This window comes from Schistocerca gregaria, chromosome 3 (genome assembly GCF_023897955.1).
Source record: "Schistocerca gregaria isolate iqSchGreg1 chromosome 3, iqSchGreg1.2, whole genome shotgun sequence".
Taxonomy (NCBI): Eukaryota; Metazoa; Arthropoda; class Insecta; order Orthoptera; family Acrididae; genus Schistocerca; species Schistocerca gregaria.
The window spans coordinates 18,722,642-18,744,228 of record NC_064922.1 but is presented as its reverse complement, the minus strand read 5'-3'; the positions used below and the strand labels follow the sequence as shown (position 1 = coordinate 18,744,228).

The following is a 21,587-nucleotide window of genomic DNA, read 5'->3' as shown; positions in this document are numbered from 1 at the left end:
ACCAAGCCTGGCTATTCTCCATTCTTTGCGACTCTGATGTGCACGGACACGATGGTTCGTTGGTTTGTAGCGGCGAAGGTACCAGAATACAAAGGCGCGGACACGTTCATATTCACAAGAGTTCCAAGTAGTTTCGATGCTCTGGTATTACGAATGCAAATTCCGTCTGTTTTGAACGTCTTAAATTGAAAGGGCGGTCACAAATTGGTCCATTTCACTCCTTGTCCACAATCACACAGCACCTGAGGTAACAAGCACATCTCGAGCCCCATTGTGCTCTCCATTGTTCATGCCAACTCAGTGCCTCGCTCTTTGCTACTGTGTCAAACTCTTGTCGTCCAACTGCAAAACACTGGGACACAACAAGTTTCCGCGTCCCCTTTGCACTGATCGTACTACGAAACGCTCCCCAAACTTGGCAATCACCCATGCAGATGACTTTTCCGACTTTACACGACGCTCACGCTAGTGACAGCCTTATTTATAGTTGGACGTCGCGCCAAAGTGAATGAGCACATTTCGCCTACGGCTTAGGCCGCTTTTCTAGTGTGGCTGCTCTGTGTCTGCAGGCAGCGAGGGGCTGCAAGCTTTCTGTGTTCGCACCTATATCACCTGTGCTTCCTTGTCAGAGACAGACTATCGCAAAACATACAACTCACTCCATGAATTGATTGCTACGGCATCTGTTATCAGCAGTCACAACCAGCAACACCAGTAGCAGCCGACTGCACGCAAAGAATGGGAACGTGCAGTAGGATTTACGTGAAATCGGCGCAATTGTGGATGCTAATCGTTCGCCTGTATCTGCCTACACACCTCTGCCGGTTGGGAATTATTCCACTTGCATGGCAAGGTGCGCATGTAGGTGTGTTAAAAATTCTGGAGGCGCTGGGTATCGATCCCAGTACCTCTCACACGCTAAGCGAGCGCTCTACCATCTGAGCTACGCCCACCCCCTCCCCCGATAACTAGTAGTGCTACATTCAGTCATATCAACGTCACAGACCCTTGCACTCCAATTATTCCGCAGACAAACACTACTCTCTATGTATCAGTGAGGGTGTCTTTCAGGTTTCGTGCATTCTGTATCGAATCGTAGTTGGCCACAATGAAAGTGGCACGCATAACGTCGAAAATAGAGTTCAGACACCGCTCTGAGTAAGACGAACGTTTTGTCCACCTCTAGACTTCAATGACGTTAAGCCGTGATACCTAAGACAGATCTGCACTCGATGACACCACGATAACAGCCGGTCCCCACACTTACACCTTGCTCTCCTTATGACAGTATACATCATATCAGTCTGTGACGCTGGTTTTGCAACTTCTTGCGTGCGTTTATGTTCGCCGCGACCAACACTTACCATGCACTGACCACAAAACATGGAGGAGCCGGGGCTTGAACCCGAGACCGTTCACACGCTAAGCGAACGATCTGCCAACTGAGCTACAGCTACACACACGACCAAGCCTGGCTTTTCTCCATTCTTTGCGACTCTGATGTGCACGTACACGATGGTTGGTTGGTTTGTAGCGGCGAAGGTACCAGAATACAAAGGCGCGGACACGTTCATATACACAAGAGTTCCAAGTAGTTTCGATGCTCTGGTATTACGAATGCAAATTCCGTCTGTTTTGAACGTCTTAAATTGAAAGGGCGGTCACAAATTGGTCCATTTCACTCGTTGTCCACAATCACACAGCACCTGAGGTAACAAGCACATCTCGAGCCCCATTGTGCTCTCCATTGTTCATGCCAACTCAGTGCCTCGCTCTTTGCTACTGTGTAAAACTCTTGTCGTCCAACTGCAAAACACTGGGAAACAACAAGTTTCCGCGTCCCCATTGCACTGATCGCACTACGCAACGCTCCCCAAACTTGGCAATCACCCATGCAGATGACTTTTCCGACTTTACACGACGCTCACGCTAGTGACAGCCTTATTTATAGTTGGACGTCGCGCCAAAGCGAATGAGCACATTTCGCCTACGGCTTAGGCCGCTCTTCTAGTGTGGCTGCTCTGTGTCTGCAGGCAGCGAGGGGCTGCAAGCTTCCTGTGTTCGCACCTATATCACCTGTGCTTCCTTGTCAGAGACAGACTATCGCAAAACATACAACTCACTCCATGAATTGATTGCTACGGCATCTGTTATCAGCAGTCACAACCAGCAACACCAGTAGCAGCCGACTGCACGCAAAGAATGGGAACGTGCAGTAGGATTTACGTGAAATCGGCGCAATTGTGGATGCTAATCGTTCGCTTGTATCTGCCTACACACCTCTGCCGGTTGGGAATTATTCCACTTGCATGGCAAGGTGCGCATGCAGGTGTGTTAAAAATTCTGGAGGCGCTGGGTATCGATCCCAGTACCTCTCACACGCTAAGCGAGCGCTCTACCATCTGAGCTACGCCCACCCCCCCCCCCCCCCCGATAACTAGTAGTGCTACATACAGTCATATCAACGTCACAGACCCTTGCACTCCCATTATTCCGCAGACAAACACTACTCTCTATGTATCAGTGAGGGTGTCTTTCAGGTTTCGTGCATTCTGTATCGAATCGTAGTTGGCCACAATGAAAGTGGCACGCATAACGTCGAAAATAGAGTTCAGACACCGCTCTGAGTAAGACGAACGTGTTGTCCACCTCTAGACTTCAATGACGTTAAGCCGTGATACCTAAGACAGATCTGCACTCGATGACACCACGATAACAGCCGGTCCCCACACTTACACCTTGCTCTCCTTATGACAGTATACATCATATCAGTCTGTGACGCTGGTTTTGCAACTTCTTGCGTGCGTTTATGTTCGCCGCGACCAACACTTACCATGCACTGACCACAAAACATGGAGGAGCCGGAGCTTGAACCCGAGACCGTTCACACGCTAAGCGAACGATCTGCCAACTGAGCTACAGCTACACACACGACCAAGCCTGGCTATTCTCCATTCTTTGCGACTCTGATGTGCACGGACACGATGGTTCGTTGGTTTGTAGCGGCGAAGGTACCAGAATACAAAGGCGCGGACACGTTCATATACACAAGAGTTCCAAGTAGTTTCGATGCTCTGGTATTACGAATGCAAATTCCGTCTGTTTTGAACGTCTTAAATTGAAAGGGCGGTCACAAATTGGTCCATTTCACTCCTTGTCCACAATCACACAGCACCTGAGGTAACAAGCACATCTCGAGCCCCATTGTGCTCTCCATTGTTCATGCCAACTCAGTGCCTCGCTCTTTGCTACTGTGTCAAACTCTTGTCGTCCAACTGCAAAACACTGGGACACAACAAGTTTCCGCGTACCCATTGCACTGATCGCACTACGAAACGCTCCCCAAACTTGGCAATCACCCATGCAGATGACTTTTCCGACTTTACACGACGCTCACGCTAGTGACAGCCTTATTTATAGTTGGACGTCGCGCCAAAGCGAATGAGCACATTTCGCCTACGGCTTAGGCCGCTCTTCTAGTGTGGCTGCTCTGTGTCTGCAGGCAGCGAGGGGCTGCAAGCTTTCTGTGTTCGCACCTATATCACCTGTGCTTCCTTGTCAGAGACAGACTATCGCAAAACATACAACTCACTCCATGAATTGATTGCTACGGCATCTGTTATCAGCAGTCACAACCAGCAACACCAGTAGCAGCCGACTGCACGCAAAGAATGGGAACGTGCAGTAGGATTTACGTGAAATCGGCGCAATTGTGGATGCTAATCGTTCGCCTGTATCTGCCTACACACCTCTGCCGGTTGGGAATTATTCCACTTGCATGGCAAGGTGCGCATGTAGGTGTGTTAAAAATTCTGGAGGCGCTGGGTATCGATCCCAGTACCTCTCACACGCTAAGCGAGCGCTCTACCATCTGAGCTACGCCCACCCCCCCGATAACTAGTAGTGCTACATACAGTCATATCAACGTCACAGACCCTTGCACTCCCATTATTCCGCAGACAAACACTACTCTCTATGTATCAGTGAGGGTGTCTTTCAGGTTTCGTGCATTCTGTATCGAATCGTAGTTGGCCACAATGAAAGTGGCACGCATAACGTCGAAAATAGAGTTCAGACTCCGCTCTGAGTAAGACGAACGTGTTGTCCACCTCTAGACTTCAATGACGTTAAGCCGTGATACCTAAGACAGATCTGCACTCGATGACACCACGATAACAGCCGGTCCCCACACTTACACCTTGCTCTCCTTATGACAGTATACATCATATCAGTCTGTGACGCTGGTTTTGCAACTTCTAGCGTTCGTTTATGTTCGCCGCGACCAACACTTACCATGCACTGACCACAAAACATGGAGGAGCCGGAGCTTGAACCCGAGACCGTTCACACGCTAAGCGAACGATCTGCCAACTGAGCTACAGCTACACACACGACCAAGCCTGGCTATTCTCCATTCTTTGCGACTCTGATGTGCACGGACACGATGGTTGGTTGGTTTGTAGCGGCGAAGGTACCAGAATACAAAGGCGCGGACACGTTCATATACACAAGAGTTCCAAGTAGTTTCGATGCTCTGGTATTACGAATGCAAATTCCGTCTGTTTTGAACTTCTTAAATTGAAAGGGCGGTCACAAATTGGTCCATTTCACTCCTTGTCCACAATCACACAGCACCTGAGGTAACAAGCACATCTCGAGCCCCATTGTGCTCTCCATTGTTCATGCCAACTCAGTGCCTCGCTCTTTGCTACTATGTCAAACTCTTTTCGTCCAACTGCAAAACACTGGGACACAACAAGTTTCCGCGTCCCCTTTGCACTGATCGTACTACGAAACGCTCCCCAAACTTGGCAATCACCCATGCAGATGACTTTTCCGACATTACACGACGCTCACGCAACGCTCACGCTAGTGACAGCCTTATTTATAGTTCGACGTCGCGCCAAAGTGAATGAGCACATTTCGCCTACGGCTTAGGCTGCTCTTCTAGTGCGGCTGCTCTGTGTCTGCAGGCAGCGAGGGGCTGCAAGCTTCCTGTGTTCGCAACTATATCACCTGTGCTTCCTTGTCAGAGACAGACTATCGCAAAACATACAACTCACTCCATGAATTGATTGCTACGGCATCTGTTATCAGCAGTCACAACCAGCAACACCAGTAGCAGCCGACTGCACGCAAAGAATGGGAACGTGCAGTGGGATTTACGTGAAATCGGCGCAATTGTGGATGCTAATCGTTCGCTTGTATATGCCTACACACCTCTGCCGGTTGGGAATTATTCCACTTGCATGGCAAGGTGCGCATGTAGGTGTGTTAAAAATTCTGGAGGCGCTGGGTATCGATCCCAGTACCTCTCGCACACTAAGCGAGCGCTCTACCATCTGAGCTACGCCCACCCCCTCCCCCGATAACTAGTAGTGCTACATACAGTCATATCAACGTCACAGACCCTTGCACTCCAATTATTCCGCAGACAAACACTACTCTCTATGTATCAGTGAGGGTGTCTTTCAGGTTTCGTGCATTCTGTATCGAATCGTAGTTGGCCACAATGAAAGTGGCACGCATAACGTCGAAAATAGAGTTCAGACACCGCTCTGAGTAAGACGAACGTGTTGTCCACCTCTAGACTTCAATGACGTTAAGCCGTGATACCTAAGACAGATCTGCACTCGATGACACCACGATAACAGCCGGTCCCCACACTTACACCTTGCTCTCCTTATGACAGTATACATCATATCAGTCTGTGACGCTGGTTTTGCAACTTCTTGCGTGCGTTTATGTTCGCCGCGACCAACACTTACCATGCACTGACCACAAAACATGGAGGAGCCGGAGCTTGAACCCGAGACCGTTCACACGCTAAGCGAACGATCTGCCAACTGAGCTACAGCTACACACACGACCAAGCCTGGCTATTCTCCATTCTTTGCGACTCTGATGTGCACGGACACGATGGTTCGTTGGTTTGTAGCGGCGAAGGTACCAGAATACAAAGGCGCGGACACGTTCATATACACAAGAGTTCCAAGTAGTTTCGATGCTCTGGTATTACGAATGCAAATTCCGTCTGTTTTGAACGTCTCAAATTGAAAGGGCGGTCACAAATTGGTCCATTTCACTCCTTGTCCACAATCACACAGCACCTGAGGTAACAAGCACATCTCGAGCCCCATTGTGCTCTCCATTGTTCATGCCAACTCAGTGCCTCGCTCTTTGCTACTGTGTAAAACTCTTGTCGTCCAACTGCAAAACACTGGGAAACAACAAGTTTCCGCGTCCCCATTGCACTGATCGCACTACGCAACGCTCCCCAAACTTGGCAATCACCCATGCAGATGACTTTTCCGACTTTACACGACGCTCACGCTAGTGACAGCCTTATTTATAGTTCGACGTCGCGCCAAAGCGAATGAGCACATTTCGCCTACGGCTTAGGCCGCTCTTCTAGTGTGGCTGCTCTGTGTCTGCAGGCAGCGAGGGGCTGCAAGCTTCCTGTGTTCGCACCTATATCACCTGTGCTTCCTTGTCAGAGACAGACTATCGCAAAACATACAACTCACTCCATGAATTGATTGCTACGGCATCTGTTATCAGCAGTCACAACCAGCAACACCAGTAGCAGCCGACTGCACGCAAAGAATGGGAACGTGCAGTAGGATTTACGTGAAATCGGCGCAATTGTGGATGCTAATCGTTCGCCTGTATCTGCCTACACACCTCTGCCGGTTGGGAATTATTCCACTTGCATGGCAAGGTGCGCATGTAGGTGTGTTAAAAATTCTGGAGGCGCTGGGTATCGATCCCAGTACCTCTCACACGCTAAGCGAGCGCTCTACCATCTGAGCTACGCCCACCCCCCCGATAACTAGTACTGCTACATACAGTCATATCAACGTCACAGACCCTTGCACTCCCATTATTCCGCAGACAAACACTACTCTCTATGTATCAGTGAGGGTGTCTTTCAGGTTTCGTGCATTCTGTATCGAATCGTAGTTGGCCACAATGAAAGTGGCACGCATAACGTCGAAAATAGAGTTCAGACTCCGCTCTGAGTAAGACGAACGTGTTGTCCACCTCTAGACTTCAATGACGTTAAGCCGTGATACCTAAGACAGATCTGCACTCGATGACACCACGATAACAGCCGGTCCCCACACTTACACCTTGCTCTCCTTATGACAGTATACATCATATCAGTCTGTGACGCTGGTTTTGCAACTTCTTGCGTGCGTTTATGTTCGCCGCGACCAACACTTACCATGCACTGACCACAAAACATGGAGGAGCCGGAGCTTGAACCCGGGACCGTTCACACGCTAAGCGAACGATCTGCCAACTGAGCTACAGCTACACACACGACCAAGCCTGGCTATTCTCCATTCTTTGCGACTCTGATGTGCACGGACACGATGGTTGGTTGGTTTGTAGCGGCGAAGGTACCAGAATACAAAGGCGCGGACACGTTCATATACACAAGAGTTCCAAGTAGTTTCGATGCTCTGGTATTACGAATGCAAATTCCGTCTGTTTTGAACGTCTTAAATTGAAAGGGCGGTCACAAATTGGTCCATTTCACTCGTTGTCCACAATCACACAGCACCTGAGGTAACAAGCACATCTCGAGCCCCATTGTGCTCTCCATTGTTCATGCCAACTCAGTGCCTCGCTCTTTGCTACTGTGTCAAACTCTTGTCGTCCAACTGCAAAACACTGGGACACAACAAGTTTCCGCGTCCCCTTTGCACTGATCGTACTACGAAACGCTCCCCAAACTTGGCAATCACCCATGCAGATGACTTTTCCGACTTTACACGACGCTCACGCAACGCTCACGCTAGTGACAGCCTTATTTATAGTTCGACGTCGCGCCAAAGTGAATGAGCACATTTCGCCTACGGCTTAGGCCGCTCTTCTAGTGCGGCTGCTCTGTGTCTGCAGGCAGCGAGGGGCTGCAAGCTTCCTGTGTTCGCAACTATATCACCTGTGCTTCCTTGTCAGAGACAGACTATCGCAAAACATACAACTCACTCCATGAATTGATTGCTACGGCATCTGTTATCAGCAGTCACAACCAGCAACACCAGTTGCAGCCGACTGCACGCAAAGAATGGGAACGTGCAGTGGGATTTACGTGAAATCGGCGCAATTGTGGATGCTAATCGTTCGCTTGTATTTGCCTACACACCTCTGCCGGTTGGGAATTATTCCACTTCATGGCAAGGTGCGCATGTAGGTGTGTTAAAAATTCTGGAGGCGCTGGGTATCGATCCCAGTACCTCTCGCACGCTAAGCGAGCGCTCTACCATCTGAGCTACGCCCACCCCCCCGATAACTAGTAGTGCTACATACAGTCATATCAACGTCACAGACCCTTGCACTCCCATTATTCCGCAGACAAACACTACTCTCTATGTATCAGTGAGGGTGTCTTTCAGGTTTCGTGCATTCTGTATCGAATCGTAGTTGGCCACAATGAAAGTGGCACGCATAACGTCGAAAATAGAGTTCAGACACCGCTCTGAGTAAGACGAACGTGTTGTCCACCTCTAGACTTCAATGACGTTAAGCCGTGATACCTAAGACAGATCTGCACTCGATGACACCACGATAACAGCCGGTCCCCACACTTACACCTTGCTCTCCTTATGACAGTATACATCATATCAGTCTGTGACGCTGGTTTTGCAACTTCTTGCGTGCGTTTATGTTCGCCGCGACCAACACTTACCATGCACTGACCACAAAACATGGAGGAGCCGGAGCTTGAACCCGAGACCGTTCACACGCTAAGCGAACGATCTGCCAACTGAGCTACAGCTACACACACGACCAAGCCTGGCTATTCTCCATTCTTTGCGACTCTGATGTGCACGGACACGATGGTTGGTTGGTTTGTAGCGGCGAAGGTACCAGAATACAAAGGCGCGGACACGTTCATATACACAAGAGTTCCAACTAGTTTCGATGCTCTGGTATTACGAATGCAAATTCCGTCTGTTTTGAACGTCTTAAATTGAAAGGGCGGTCACAAATTGGTCCATTTCAGTCGTTGTCCACAATCACACAGCACCTGAGGTAACAAGCACATCTCGAGCCCCATTGTGCTCTCCATTGTTCATGCCAACTCAGTGACTCGCTCTTTGCTACTGTGTCAAACTCTTGTCGTCCAACTGCAAAACACTGGGACACAGCAAGTTTCCGCGTCCCCTTTGCACTGATCGTACTACGAAACGCTCCCCAAACTTGGCAATCACCCATGCAGATGACTTCTCCGACTTTATACGACGCTCACGCTAGTGACAGCCTTATTTATAGTTCGACGTCGCGCCAAAGTGAATGAGCACATTTCGCCTACGTCTTAGGCCGCTCTTCTAGTGCGGCTGCTCTGTGTCTGCAGGCAGCGAGGGGCTGCAAGCTTCCTGTGTTCGCAACTATATCACCTGTGCTTCCTTGTCAGAGACAGACTATCGCAAAACATACACCTCACTCCATGAATTGATTGCTACGGCATCTGTTATCAGCAGTCACAACCAGCAACACCAGTTGTAGCCGACTGCACGCAAAGAATGGGAACGTGCAGTGGGATTTACGTGAAATCGGCGCAATTGTGGATGCTAATCGTTCGCTTGTATCTGCCTACACACCTCTGCCGGTTGGGAATTATTCCACTTGCATGGCAAGGTGCGCATGTAGGTGTGTTAAAAATTCTGGAGGCGCTGGGTATCGATCCCAGTACCTCTCGCACGCTAAGCGAGCGCTCTACCATCTGAGCTACGCCCACCCCCCCGATAACTAGTAGTGCTACATACAGTCATATCAACGTCACAGACCCTTGCACTCCCATTATTCCGCAGACAAACACTACTCTCTATGTATCAGTGAGGGTGTCTTTCAGGTTTCTGTATCGAATCGTAGTTGGCCACAATGAAAGTGGCACGCATAACGTCGAAAATAGAGTTCAGACACCGCTCTGAGTAAGACGAACGTGTTGTCCACCTCTAGACTTCAATGACGTTAAGCCGTGATACCTAAGACAGATCTGCACTCGATGACACCACGATAACAGCCGGTCCCCACACTTACATCTTGCTCTCCTTATGACAGTATACATCATATCAGTCTGTGACGCTGGTTTTGCAACTTCTTGCGTGCTTTTATGTTCGCCGCGACCAACACTTACCATGCACTGACCACAAAATATGGAGAAGCCGGGGCTTGAACCCGAGACCGTTCACACGCTAAGCGAACGATCTGCCAACTGAGCTACAGCTACACACACGACCAAGCCTGGCTATTCTCCATTCTTTGCGACTCTGATGTGCACGGACACGATGGTTGGTTGGTTTGTAGCGGCGAAGGTACCAGAATACAAAGGCGCGGACACGTTCATATACACAAGAGTTCCAAGTAGTTTCGATGCTCTGGTATTACGAATGCAAATTCCGTCTGTTTTGAACGTCTTAAATTGAAAGGGCGGTCACAAATTGGTCCATTTCACTCGTTGTCCACAATCACACAGCACCTGAGGTAACAAGCACATCTCGAGCCCCATTGTGCTCTCCATTGTTCATGCCAACTCAGTGCCTCGCTCTTTGCTACTGTGTCAAACTCTTGTCGTCCAACTGCAAAACACTGGGACACAACAAGTTTCCGCGTCCCCTTTGCACTGATCGTACTACGAAACGCTCCCCAAACTTGGCAATCACCCATGCAGATGACTTTTCCGACTTTACACGACGCTCACGCTAGTGACAGCCTTATTTATAGTTCGACGTCGCGCCAAAGTGAATGAGCACATTTCGCCTACGGCTTAGGCCGCTCTTCTAGTGCGGCTGCTCTGTGTCTGCAGGCAGCGAGGGGCTGCAAGCTTCCTGTGTTCGCAACTATATCACCTGTGCTTCCTTGTCAGAGACAGACTATCGCAAAACATACAACTCACTCCATGAATTGATTGCTACGGCATCTGTTATCAGCAGTCACAACCAGCAACACCAGTTGCAGCCGACTGCACGCAAAGAATGGGAACGTGCAGTGGGATTTACGTGAAATCGGCGCAATTGTGGATGCTAATCGTTCGCTTGTATTTGCCTACACACCTCTGACGGTTGGGAATTATTCCACTTCATGGCAAGGTGCGCATGTAGGTGTGTTAAAAATTCTGGAGGCGCTGGGTATCGATCCCAGTACCTCTCGCACGCTAAGCGAGCGCTCTACCATCTGAGCTACGCCCACCCCCCCGATAACTAGTAGTGCTACATACAGTCATATCAACGTCACAGACCCTTGCACTCCCATTATTCCGCAGACAAACACTACTCTCTATGTATCAGTGAGGGTGTCTTTCAGGTTTCGTGCATTCTGTATCGAATCGTAGTTGGCCACAATGAAAGTGGCACGCATAACGTCGAAAATAGAGTTCAGACACCGCTCTGAGTAAGACGAACGTGTTGTCCACCTCTAGACTTCAATGACGTTAAGCCGTGATACCTAAGACAGATCTGCACTCGATGACACCACGATAACAGCCGGTCCCCACACTTACACCTTGCTCTCCTTATGACAGTATACATCATATCAGTCTGTGACGCTGGTTTTGCAACTTCTTGCGTGCGTTTATGTTCGCCGCGACCAACACTTACCATGCACTGACCACAAAACATGGAGGAGCCGGGGCTTGAACCCGAGACCGTTCACACGCTAAGCGAACGATCTGCCAACTGAGCTACAGCTACACACACGACCAAGACCGGCTATTCTCCATTCTTTGCGACTCTGATGTGCACGTACACGATGGTTGGTCGGTTTGTAGCGGCGAAGGTACCAGAATACAAAGGCGCGGACACGTTCATATACACAAGAGTTCCAAGTAGTTTCGATGCTCTGGTATTACGAATGCAAATTCCGTCTGTTTTGAACGTCTTAAATTGAAAGGGCGGTCACAAATTGGTCCATTTCACTCCTTGTCCACAATCACACAGCACCTGAGGTAACAAGCACATCTCGAGCCCCATTGTGCTCTCCATAGTTCATGCCAACTCAGTGCCTCGCTCTTTGCTACTGCGTAAAACTCTTTTCGTCCAACTGCAAAACACTGGGACACAACAAGTTTCCGCGTCCCGTTTGCACTGATCGTACTACGAAACGCTCCCCAAACTTTCTCAATCACCCATGCAGATGACTTTTCCGACATTACACGACGCTCACGCTAGTGACAGCCTTATTTATAGTTCGACGTCGCGCCAAAGCGAATGAGCACATTTCGCCTACGGCTTAGGCCGCTCTTCTAGTGTGGCTGCTCTGTGTCTGCAGGCAGCGAGGGGCTGCAAGCTTCCTGTGTTCGCACCTATATCACCTGTGCTTCCTTGTCAGAGACAGACTATCGCAAAACATACAACTCACTCCATGAATTGATTGCTACGGCATCTGTTATCAGCAGTCACAACCAGCAACACCAGTAGCAGCCGACTGCACGCAAAGAATGGGAACGTGCAGTGGGATTTACGTGAAATCGGCGGATGCTAATCGTTCGCTTGTATCTGCCTACACACCTCTGCCGGTTGGGAATTATTCCACTTGCATGGCAAGGTGCGCATGTAGGTGTGTTAAAAATTCTGGAGGCGCTGGGTATCGATCCCAGTACCTCTCGCACGCTAAGCGAGCGCTCTACCATCTGAGCTACGCCAACCCCCCCCCCCACGATAACTAGTAGTGCTACATACAGTCATATCAACGTCACAGACCCTTGCACTCCCATTATTCCGCAGACAAACACTACTCTCTATGTATCAGTGAGGGTGTCTTTCAGGTTTCGTGCATTCTGTATCGAATCGTAGTTGGCCACAATGAAAGTGGCACGCATAACGTCGAAAATAGAGTTCAGACACCGCTCTGAGTAAGACGAACGTGTTGTCCACCTCTAGACTTCAATGACGTTAAGCCGTGATACCTAAGACAGATCTGCACTCGATGACACCACGATAACAGCCGGTCCCCACACTTACACCTTGCTCTCCTTATGACAGTATACATCATATCAGTCTGTGACGCTGGTTTTGCTACTCCTTGCGTGCGTTTATGTTCGCCGCGACCAACACTTACCATGCACTGACCACAAAACATGGAGGAGCCGGGGCTTGAACCCGAGACCGTTCACACGCTAAGCGAACGATCTGCCAACTGAGCTACAGCTACACACACGACCAAGACCGGCTATTCTCCATTCTTTGCGACTCTGATGTGCACGTACACGATGGTTGGTCGGTTTGTAGCGGCGAAGGTACCAGAATACAAAGGCGCGGACACGTTCATATACACAAGAGTTCCAAGTAGTTTCGATGCTCTGGTATTACGAATGCAAATTCCGTCTGTTTTGAACGTCTTAAATTGAAAGGGCGGTCACAAATTGGTCCATTTCACTCCTTGTCCACAATCACACAGCACCTGAGGTAACAAGCACATCTCGAGCCCCATTGTGCTCTCCATAGTTCATGCCAACTCAGTGCCTCGCTCTTTGCTACTGCGTAAAACCCTTGTCGTCCAACTGCAAAACACTGGGACACAACAAGTTTCCGCGTCCAGTTTGCACTGATCGTACTACGAAATGCTCCCCAAACTTTCTCAATCACCCATGCAGATGACTTTTCCGACTTTACACGACGCTCACGCTAGTGACAGCCTTATTTATAGTTCGACGTCGCGCCAAAGCGAATGAGCACATTTCGCCTACGGCTTAGGCCGCTCTTCTAGTGTGGCTGCTCTGTGTCTGCAGGCAGCGAGGGGCTGCAAGCTTCCTGTGTTCGCACCTATATCACCTGTGCTTCCTTGTCAGAGACAGACTATCGCAAAACATACAACTCACTCCATGAATTGATTGCTACGGCATCTGTTATCAGCAGTCACAACCAGCAACACCAGTAGCAGCCGACTGCACGCAAAGAATGGGAACGTGCAGTGGGATTTACGTGAAATCGGCGCAATTGTGGATGCTAATCGTTCGCTTGTATCTGCCTACACACCTCTGCCGGTTGGGAATTACTCCACTTGCATGGCAAGGTGCGCATGTAGGTGTGTTAAAAATTCTGGAGGCGCTGGGTATCGATCCCAGTACCTCTCGCACGCTAAGCGAGCGCTCTACCATCTGAGCTACGCCAACCCCCCCGATAACTAGTAGTGCTACATACAGTCATATCAACGTCACAGACCCTTGCACTCCCATTATTCCGCAGACAAACACTACTCTCTATGTATCAGTGAGGGTGTCTTTCAGGTTTCGTGCATTCTGTATCGAATCGTAGTTGGCCACAATGAAAGTGGCACGCATAACGTCGAAAATAGAGTTCAGACACCGCTCTGAGTAAGACGAACGTGTTGTCCACCTCTAGACTTCAATGACGTTAAGCCGTGATACCTAAGACAGATCTGCACTCGATGACACCACGATAACAGCCGGTCCCCACACTTACACCTTGCTCTCCTTATGACAGTATACATCATATCAGTCTGTGACGCTGGTTTTGCAACTTCTTGCGTGCGTTTATGTTCGCCGCGATCAACACTTACCATGCACTGACCACAAAACATGGAGGAGCCGGGGCTTGAACCCGAGCCCGTTCACACGCTAAGCGAACGATCTGCCAACTGAGCTACAGCTACACACACGACCAAGCCTGGCTATTCTCCATTCTTTGCGACTCTGATGTGCACGTACACGATGGTTGGTCGGTTTGTAGCGGCGAAAGTACCAGAATACAAAGGCGCGGACACGTTCATATACACAAGAGTTCCAAGTGGTTTCGATGCTCTGGTATTACGAATGCAAATTCCGTCTGTTTTGAACGTCTTAAATTGAAAGGGCGGTCACAAATTGGTCCATTTCACTCCGTGTCCACAATCACACAGCACCTGAGGTAACAAGCACATCTCGAGCCCCATTGTGCTCTCAATAGTTCATGCCAACTCAGTGCCTCGCTCTTTGCTACTGTGTAAAACTCTTGTCGTCCAACTGCAAAACACTGGGACACAACAAGTTTCCGCGTCCCGTTTGCACTGATCGTACTACGAAACGCTCCCCAAACTTTCTCAATCACCCATGCAGATGACTTTTCCGACTTTACACGACGCTCACGCTAGTGACAGCCTTATTTATAGTTCGACGTCGCGCCAAAGCGAATGAGCACATTTCGCCTACGGCTTAGGCCGCTCTTCTAGTGTGGCTGCTCTGTGTCTGCAGGCAGCGAGGGGCTGCAAGCTTCCTGTGTTCGCACCTATATCACCTGTGCTTCCTTGTCAGAGACAGACTATCGCAAAACATACAACTCACTCCATGAATTGATTGCTACGGCATCTGTTATCAGCAGTCACAACCAGCAACACCAGTAGCAGCCGACTGCACGCAAAGAATGGGAACGTGCAGTGGGATTTACGTGAAATCGGCGCAATTGTGGATGCCAATCGTTCGCTTGTATCTGCCTACACACCTTTGCCGGTTGGGAATTATTCCACTTGCATGGCAAGGTGCGCATGTAGGTGTGTTAAAAATTCTGGAGGCGCTGGGTATCGATCCCAGCACCTCTCGCACGCTAAGCGAGCGCTCTACCATCTGAGCTACGCCCACCCCCCCGGTAACTAGTAGTGCTACATACAGTCATATCAACGTCACAGACCCTTGCACTCCCATTATTCCGCAGACAAACACTACTCTCTATGTATCAGTGAGGGTGTCTTTCAGGTTTCGTGCATTCTGCATCGAATCGTAGTTGGCCACAATGAAAGTGGCACGCATAACGTCGAAAATAGAGTTCAGACACCGCTCTGAGTAAGACGAACGTGTTGTCCACCTCTAGACTTCAATGACGTTAAGCTGTGATACCTAAGACAGATCTGCACTCGATGACACCACGATAACAGCCGGTCCCCACACTTACACCTTGCTCTCCTTATGACAGTATACATCATATCAGTCTGTGACGCTGGTTTTGCAACTTCTTGCGTGCGTTTATGTTCGCCGCGACCAACACTTACCATGCACTGACCACAAAACATGGAGGAGCCGGGTCTTGAACCCGAGACCGTTCACACGCTAAGCGAACGATCTGCCAACTGAGCTACAGCTACACACACGACCAAGCCTGGCTATTCTCCATTCTTTGCGACTCTGATGTGCACGTACACGATGATTGGTTGGTTTGTAGCGGCGAAGGTACCAGAATACAAAGGCGCGGACACGTTCATATACACAAGAGTTCCAAGTAGTTTCGATGCTCTGGTATTACGAATGCAAATTCCGTCTGTTTTGAACGTCTTAAATTGAAAGGGCGGTCACAAATTGGTCCATTTCACTCGTTGTCCACAATCACACAGCACCTGAGGTAACAAGCACATTATAGCCCCATTGTGCTCTCCATTGTTCATGCCAACTCAGTGCCTCGCTCTTTGCTACTGCGTAAAACTCTTGTCGTCCAACTGCAAAACACTGGGACACAATAAGTTTCCGCGTCCCCTTTGCACTGATCGTACTACGAAACGCTCCCCAAACTTTCTCAATCACCCATGCAGATGACTTTTCCGACTTTACACGACGCTCACGCTAGTGACAGCCTTATTTATAGTTGGACGTCGCTCCAAAGCGAATGAGCACATTTCGCCTACGGCTTAGGCCGCTCTTCTAGTGTGGCTGCTCTGTGTCTGCAGGCAGCGAGGGGCTGCAAGCTTCCTGTGTTCGCACCTATATCACCTGTGCTTCCTTGTCAGAGACAGACTATCGCAAAACATACCATGAATTGATTGCTATGGCATCTGTTATCAGCAGTCACAACCAGCAACACCAGTAGCAGCCGACTGCACGCAAAGAATGGGAACGTGCAGTGGGATTTACGTGAAATCGGCGCAATTGTGGATGCTAATCGTTCGCTTGTATCTGCCTACACACCTCTTCCGGTTGGGAATTATTCCACCTGCATGGCAAGGTGCGCATGTAGGTGTGTTAAAAATTCTGGAGGCGCTGGATATCGATCCCAGTACCTCTCGCACGCTAAGCGAGCGCTCTACCATCTTAGCTACGCCCACCCCCCCAATAACCAGTAGTGCTACATACAGTCATATCAATGTCACAGACCCTTGCACTCCCATTATTCCGCAGACAAACACTACTCTCTATGTATCAGTGAGGGTGTCTTTCAGGTTTCGTGCATTCTGTATCGAATCGTAGTTGGCCACAATGAAAGTGGCACGCATAACGTCGAAAATAGAGTTCAGACACCGCTCTGAGTAAGACGAACGTGTTGTCCACCTCTAGACTTCAATGACGTTAAGCCGTGATACCTAAGACAGATCTGCACTCGATGACACCACGATAACAGCCGGTCCCCACACTTACACCTTGCTCTCCTTATGACAGTATACATCATATCAGTCTGTGACGCTGGTTTTGCAACTTCTTGCGTGCGTTTATGTTCGCCGCGACCAACACTTACCATGCACTGACCACAAAACATGGAGGAGCCGGGGCTTGAACCCGAGACCGTTCACACGCTAAGCGAACGATCTGCCAACTGAGCTACAGCTACACACACGACCAAGCCTGGCTATTCTCCATTCTTTGCGACTCTGATGTGCACGTACACGATGGTTGGTCGGTTTGTAGCGGCGAAGGTACCAGAATACAAAGGACACGTTCATATACACAAGAGTTCCAAGTAGTTTCGATGCTCTGGTATTACGAATGCAAATTCCGTCTGTTTTGAACGTCTTAAATTGAAAGGGCGGTCACAAATTGGTCCATTTCACTCCTTGTCCACAATCACACAGCACCTGAGGTAACAAGCACATCTCGAGCCCCATTGTGCTCTCCATTGTTCATGCCAACTCAGTGCCTCGCTCTTTGCAACTGTGTAAAACTCTTGTCGTCCAACTGCAAAACACTGGGACACAACAAGTTTCCGCGTCCCCATTGCACTGATCGCACTACGAAACGCTCCCCAAACTTGGCAATCACCCATGCAGATGACTTTTCCGACTTTACACGACGCTCACGCTAGTGACAGCCTTATTTATAGTTGGACGTCGCGCCAAAGCGAATGAGCACATTTCGCCTACGGCTTAGGCCGCTCTTCTAGTGTGGCTGCTCTGTGTCTGCAGGCAGCGAGGTGCTGCAAGCTTCCTGTGTTCGCACCTATATCACCTGTGCTTCCTTGTCAGAGACAGACTATCGCAAAACATACAACTCACTCCATGAATTGATTGCTACGGCATCTGTTATCAGCAGTCACAACCAGCAACACCAGTAGCAGCCGACTGCACGCAAAGATTGGGAACGTGCAGTGGGATTTACGTGAAATCGGCGCAATTGTGGATGCTAATCGTTCGCTTGTATCTGCCTACACACCTCTGCCGGTTGGGAATTATTCCACTTGCATGGCAAGGTGCGCATGTAGGTGTGTTAAAAATTCTCTAGGCGCTGGCCATCGATCCCAGTACCTCTCACACGCTAAGCGAGCGCTCAACCATCTGAGCTACGCCCACCCCCCCGATAACTAGTAGTGCTACATACAGTCATATCAACGTCACAGACCCTTGCACTCCCATTATTCCGCAGACAAACACTACTCTCTATGTATCAGTGAGGGTGTCTTTCAGGTTTCGTGCATTCTGTATCGAATCGTAGTTGGCCACAATGAAAGTGGCACGCATAACGTCGAAAATAGAGTTCAGACACCGCTCTGAGTAAGACGAACGTGTTGTCCACCTCTAGACTTCAATGACGTTAAGCCGTGATACCTAAGACAGATCTGCACTCGATGACACCACGATAACAGCCGGTCCCCACACTTACACCTTGCTCTCCTTATGACAGTATACATCATATCAGTCTGTGACGCTGGTTTTGCAACTTCTAGCGTTCGTTTATGTTCGCCGCGACCAACACTTACCATGCACTGACCACAAAACATGGAGGAGCCGGAGCTTGAACCCGAGACCGTTCACACGCTAAGCGAATGATCTGCCAACAGAGCTACAGCTACACACACGACCAAGCCTGGCTATTCTCCATTCTTTGCGACTCTGATGTGCACGGACACGATGGTTGGTTGGTTTGTAGCGGCGAAGGTACCAGAATACAAAGGCGCGGACACGTTCATATACACAAGAGTTCCAAGTAGTTTCGATGCTCTGGTATTACGAATGCAAATTCCGTCTGTTTTGAACTTCTTAAATTGAAAGGGCGGTCACAAATTGGTCCATTTCACTCCTTGTCCACAATCACACAGCACCTGAGGTAACAAGCACATCTCGAGCCCCATTGTGCTCTCCATTGTTCATGCCAACTCAGTGCCTCGCTCTTTGCTACTATGTCAAACTCTTTTCGTCCAACTGCAAAACACTGGGACACAACAAGTTTCCGCGTCCCCTTTGCACTGATCGTACTACGAAACGCTCCCCAAACTTGGCAATCACCCATGCAGATGACTTTTCCGACATTACACGACGCTCACGCAACGCTCTCGCTAGTGACAGCCTTATTTATAGTTGGACGTCGCGCCAAAGTGAATGAGCACATTTCGCCTACGGCTTAGGCTGCTCTTCTAGTGCGGCTGCTCTGTGTCTGCAGGCAGCGAGGGGCTGCAAGCTTCCTGTGTTCGCAACTATATCACCTGTGCTTCCTTGTCAGAGACAGACTATCGCAAAACATACAACTCACTCCATGAATTGATTGCTACGGCATCTGTTATCAGCAGTCACAACCAGCAACACCAGTAGCAGCCGACTGCACGCAAAGAATGGGAACGTGCAGTGGGATTTACGTGAAATCGGCGCAATTGTGGATGCTAATCGTTCGCTTGTATATGCCTACACACCTCTGCCGGTTGGGAATTATTCCACTTGCATGGCAAGGTGCGCATGTAGGTGTGTTAAAAATTCTGGAGGCGCTGGGTATCGATCCCAGTACCTCTCGCACACTAAGCGAGCGCTCTACCATCTGAGCTACGCCCACCCCCTCCCCCGATAACTAGTAGTGCTACATTCAGTCATATCAACGTCACAGACCCTTGCACTCCAATTATTCCGCAGACAAACACTACTCTCTATGTATCAGTGAGTGTGTCTTTCAGGTTTCGTGCATTCTGTATCGAATCGTAGTTGGCCACAATGAAAGTGGCACGCATAACGTCGAAAATAGAGTTCAGACACCGCTCTGAGTAAGACGAACGTTTTGTCCACCTCTAGACTTCAATGACGTTAAGCCGTGATACCTAAGACAGATCTGCACTCGATGACACCACGATAACAGCCGGTCCCCACACTTACACCTTGCTCTCCTTATGACAGTATACATCATATCAGTCTGTGACGCTGGTTTTGCAACTTCTTGCGTGCGTTTATGTTCGCCGCGACCAACACTTACCATGCACTGACCACAAAACATGGAGGAGCCGGGGCTTGAACCCGAGACCGTTCACACGCTAAGCGAACGATCTGCCAACTGAGCTACAGCTACACACACGACCAAGCCTGGCTTTTCTCCATTCTTTGCGACTCTGATGTGCACGTACACGATGGTTGGTTGGTTTGTAGCGGCGAAGGTACCAGAATACAAAGGCGCGGACACGTTCTTATACACAAGAGTTCCAAGTAGTTTCGATGCTCTGGTATTACGAATGCAAATTCCGTCTGTTTTGAACGTCTTAAATTGAAAGGGCGGTCACAAATTGGTCCATTTCACTCGTTGTCCACAATCACACAGCACCTGAGGTAACAAGCACATCTCGAGCCCCATTGTGCTCTCCATTGTTCATGCCAACTCAGTGCCTCGCTCTTTGCTACTGTGTAAAACTCTTGTCGTCCAACTGCAAAACACTGGGAAACAACAAGTTTCCGCGTCCCCATTGCACTGATCGCACTACGCAACGCTCCCCAAACTTGGCAATCACCCATGCAGATGACTTTTCCGACTTTACACGACGCTCACGCTAGTGACAGCCTTATTTATAGTTGGACGTCGCGCCAAAGCGAATGAGCACATTTCGCCTACGGCTTAGGCCGCTCTTCTAGTGTGGCTGCTCTGTGTCTGCAGGCAGCGAGGGGCTGCAAGCTTCCTGTGTTCGCACCTATATCACCTGTGCTTCCTTGTCAGAGACAGACTATCGCAAAACATACAACTCACTCCATGAATTGATTGCTACGGCATCTGTTATCAGCAGTCACAACCAGCAACACCAGTAGCAGCCGACTGCACGCAAAGAATGGGAACGTGCAGTAGGATTTACGTGAAATCGGCGCAATTGTGGATGCTAATCGTTCGCTTGTATCTGCCTACACACCTCTGCCGGTTGGGAATTATTCCACTTGCATGGCAAGGTGCGCATGCAGGTGTGTTAAAAATTCTGGAGGCGCTGGGTATCGATCCCAGTACCTCTCACACGCTAAGCGAGCGCTCTACCATCTGAGCTACGCCCACCCCCCCCGATAACTAGTAGTGCTACATACAGTCATATCAACGTCACAGACCCTTGCACTCCCATTATTCCGCAGACAAACACTACTCTCTATGTATCAGTGAGGGTGTCTTTCAGGTTTCGTGCATTCTGTATCGAATCGTAGTTGGCCACAATGAAAGTGGC

The 21,587-nt window shown here is 49.5% G+C and overlaps 8 non-coding genes across 8 annotated transcripts; all 8 read right to left on the bottom strand.

Moving 5' to 3' along the window:
- Window positions 1-5,284: 5,284 nt before the first annotated feature.
- On the bottom strand, window positions 5,285-5,358 carry Trnat-agu (transfer RNA threonine (anticodon AGU)). Its single transcript has one exon. It is a non-coding gene; the product is annotated as a tRNA-Thr (tRNA).
- Window positions 5,359-8,218: 2,860 nt separating this feature from the next.
- Window positions 8,219-8,292, bottom strand: Trnaa-agc (transfer RNA alanine (anticodon AGC)). Its single transcript has one exon. It is a non-coding gene; the product is annotated as a tRNA-Ala (tRNA).
- A 1,386-nt stretch (window positions 8,293-9,678) lies between these two features.
- Window positions 9,679-9,752, bottom strand: Trnaa-agc (transfer RNA alanine (anticodon AGC)). The gene has a single exon. It is a non-coding gene; the product is annotated as a tRNA-Ala (tRNA).
- A 1,377-nt stretch (window positions 9,753-11,129) lies between these two features.
- Trnaa-agc (transfer RNA alanine (anticodon AGC)) lies at window positions 11,130-11,203 on the bottom strand. The gene has a single exon. It is a non-coding gene; the product is annotated as a tRNA-Ala (tRNA).
- Window positions 11,204-12,582: 1,379 nt separating this feature from the next.
- Window positions 12,583-12,658, bottom strand: Trnaa-agc (transfer RNA alanine (anticodon AGC)). Its single transcript has one exon. It is a non-coding gene; the product is annotated as a tRNA-Ala (tRNA).
- Window positions 12,659-14,049: 1,391 nt separating this feature from the next.
- Window positions 14,050-14,125, bottom strand: Trnaa-agc (transfer RNA alanine (anticodon AGC)). Its single transcript has one exon. It is a non-coding gene; the product is annotated as a tRNA-Ala (tRNA).
- Window positions 14,126-15,510: 1,385 nt separating this feature from the next.
- Window positions 15,511-15,584, bottom strand: Trnaa-agc (transfer RNA alanine (anticodon AGC)). Its single transcript has one exon. It is a non-coding gene; the product is annotated as a tRNA-Ala (tRNA).
- A 4,303-nt stretch (window positions 15,585-19,887) lies between these two features.
- On the bottom strand, window positions 19,888-19,961 carry Trnat-agu (transfer RNA threonine (anticodon AGU)). The gene has a single exon. It is a non-coding gene; the product is annotated as a tRNA-Thr (tRNA).
- Window positions 19,962-21,587: the final 1,626 nt, after the last annotated feature.